General features: G+C 32.5%; 1 long non-coding RNA gene across 1 annotated transcript in view; it reads right to left on the bottom strand.

The window, feature by feature from the left end:
- LOC126503119 (uncharacterized) overlaps nucleotides 1-2027 on the bottom strand; it is a 2658-nt gene extending 631 nt beyond the window's left edge. The window contains exons 1-2 of the long non-coding RNA XR_007592170.1: nucleotides 1972-2027; nucleotides 738-911 (exon numbers count right to left, since the gene is read on the bottom strand). This is a non-coding gene — a long non-coding RNA (uncharacterized lncRNA). The remainder of the gene's footprint in view (nucleotides 1-737; nucleotides 912-1971) is intronic.
- Nucleotides 2028-3167: the final 1140 nt, after the last annotated feature.

Genomic DNA, 3167 nt, shown 5'->3' with positions numbered 1-3167 from the left:
ACTATTTAACCATTATTTCTATTCATCAAAAGAATTTTTAGTTTCAAATAAAAGAAAATTTAGAAAATTCAATATAAAATTGGATTTTTAAAAGTCTTACTTCTTGGTGTTGATTCATAAGAAGGATGACATTTTTTAACTTTCTTGTAAAAGAGTAAGTCATATTTGAAATAGTAATTAGTTGATTATTTAACCTTTCAAAGGATAAAGAGAATTTTGTTCTGAATAAAATTGAGAAATCTCTCCTTGAAAATTAAGCAGAAGTTTTTAGCAACACAGCTGATACTACATAATTAATTTTCATTGTCTAGAAAATATATTGACTATAGTCTCAAATAGAGGTATACATTTATAATTTGAATCATAATTCAAATGACTAAAGAAACTGACAAAATTTGTATATAAATGAAAGATTTTTAACCATCTCATCATTCTTTCACAGAAGAATAAATTAATATACTGAGCATATGTTCAAAGTTATTTATGGTTACACACAAATAAAAGCGTAAAACTACATAAGGTCAACTTTTTCATACCTTTTAAGGATTATTAATAGAGTAAATACTGGAAGACTAAGGAATTATATATAGTCTTTGGTTTTCTTCTATTTTATCCCCTACTTTGGTGCTCCTAAACTCATATTTATTTTTCTTTTAAATTATTTATTTATTTATTTATTATTTTACATCTCAGCCACAATTTTCATTTTGTCCTCTCTTCCCGGTCAATCTCCCTACCTCTCGCTGCTGGTCCCAATTCACTTCCAATCCACTCCTCCTCTGTTCCATGTAGGCTCCCTGCTTGTTGGTTCAGTCTCTGTGAGCCCCTATGACCATGGTTAGTTGCTTCTGTGACATTTCTTGTGGTGTCCTTGACCCCTGTGGTTCCTACAATCAGAGTTTAGGAGACTCCTGCAGAAGAAGGGAGAGAAATGATAAACTAGAAAATAGTTATTTTCTAATTATTAGATACATTCTTCATTTCACTTAGTATTTTCTTATTACCATGAGTACATTTTGAATGAGACTAAATGAACAATGCTTTTGGGAACAACCACAAAAGCTAGAAAACTTCTGTGAACGTGAATGAGTGATAGGTCAGTTTCATGTGGAGCATGAACTCTGCAATGAAGATTACTCCTCTCAGGGATATTACAAGAGAGAAATACAGTATTATTAACTTTAAAATACTGTATTTTTACAGATGGTTCATTTTGTAGAGGATTGATGCTGTTCAGAAACCATACATTTTATCCATTTAAAGAACATAATTCAAAGGTATTTTATGTTCAAAAAATTTTAAGTATCACCACAATTGATTTAAAATGGTTTTACTGCACCAGACCCTTCATCTTCAGTGACAAACATGCACTATTCTACTGTGTGTTTAAGAACTACACCTCATCTAAGGGAAATATTAATCTTTGTGGCATTTATGATTGCCTATTTATTTTATTTTACCATATTCTAGGGTTTATCAGTACTGAACTTCTTCTATTTGCAGAATCCATTTAATGATAAAATATTTACTCATATATTTCAGTTGATGTATATTTAAATTGTTAACACTTTTATAAATAATGCTTTGTAAACATTGTTAAGTAAGCCACTGGTTGCTTACAGTGCTCCATCTAGGTGTGCTGTCCTGTCAGATTCCCTCATTGACATCAGGATGCCAACTGGTTCTTGTCATTTTTCAGGACTTGCCCTAAGATTTCATGGATGTATTTCCCTGTCATATAGTGTGTAGCAATGCATTATGATGAAAATATCTATTATAATGTTGGAGACTGCAACTTTTCCTGAACCTTGCACCAGAATTAATAATACATCTTGAGCTTACTTAATACTTAAGAGTGCTCTCCTGCTGTACTACAACCTGTTTCTTTAATTTGACTTAGAGAACAATGTAGCAATTTATCTTAGTTTCTTCCTATGCAATCAAGTTTTATAGCTTATGCAAACTACGTACCCTTATGAACTTCTGGAAGTATCCCTCATTCTTTACTCATATGATGCTTTCTGTCCTGATCTACAAGAGAAAGAAAATAGCCCCTTGTTAGACAGACACACAGGGACAGACACAAGGACTGATTCACAAGACAACCTTTCGGCAGTCACAGACTGAGGCCCTTAAAATAGGTAAAAAGAAGATAGAAGACACAGAGAGAACAAATAAGAAAAGTCAAATCTGGCATCTACCTGGTTAAATGACACCAAAGAGGAATATAGCCCTTGGCTGTATTTCTTTAAGGTGCATCAATGCACCACTGGTGGGTCTGAAATTATTGCTAAGGTGTTCAAATCAACAGCAATATAAAAGGCACATTTTTGAAGCAGATACACTTATCCCATGGTTCTCACACAGTATCTGTTGCACCTTTTATAATACACCTTGCCTCAGGGGTAGAGGTCGCAACATAGGCTAATCATTATCTTCTAAGCAATAGACCCATTGTGATCAATTACCTCATCTAGGTGTTTCCAGTGGGCTGTTTAACTTTCCTGCCATGATGTACTCAACTAAATCCATCCTTAACTTGCTTTGTTGAAGTCATTTCATTCAGAAACAGGAAAAGATACAAATAAATGTGGTGAACAGGTTCTACACCATGTTCTGAGTTGTCCACTCTGTTTATATTCTTATCTATCCCAACTGAGGTTCAAAATTTCCCACCCTCATGGAAACCTTGTCTTCTATAGTTTCTTCATGATATAAAAGCCATAAATCTCATGAAGACCAACAAAATGGTATCTGGTTTTGATTTTACTTTCTTTGGTTAATCATCTGATTTAGTTTAGGCCTACATAATTGTCTGTTTATTAACCTAAAGTAAAGCAAACCAAATTACTCAGTATATATTAAAAATTCTTTCTACCATTGACATAATAAAGGTAACCACAGACCACTACTTATATTGTTCTTCTTTCTCCCAAAGTGATTGGTTTCACATGGCTATGAGCTATTTCAGAAATCTTAGTGTTATATCACATACAAATTGAATAATGATTGATTTTCACATATTCTGAAAAAATCCACATAATGAAGATTATTATATTATTCAATTTATTACTAAAACATTGAGTTTAAAATCACCTGAAAACTTATATATAAATAATTTAGCATAATATCATAATTGTATCATGTAGTAATAGGAGTGGCGGGGC

The sequence above is a fragment of the Alexandromys fortis genome, unplaced genomic scaffold, assembly GCF_014885135.2.
Source record: "Alexandromys fortis isolate MF-2015 unplaced genomic scaffold, M_Fortis_MF-2015_v1.1 scaffold_43, whole genome shotgun sequence".
Taxonomy (NCBI): Eukaryota; Metazoa; Chordata; class Mammalia; order Rodentia; family Cricetidae; genus Alexandromys; species Alexandromys fortis.
This window is presented reverse-complemented; position numbering and strand designations above follow the sequence as displayed.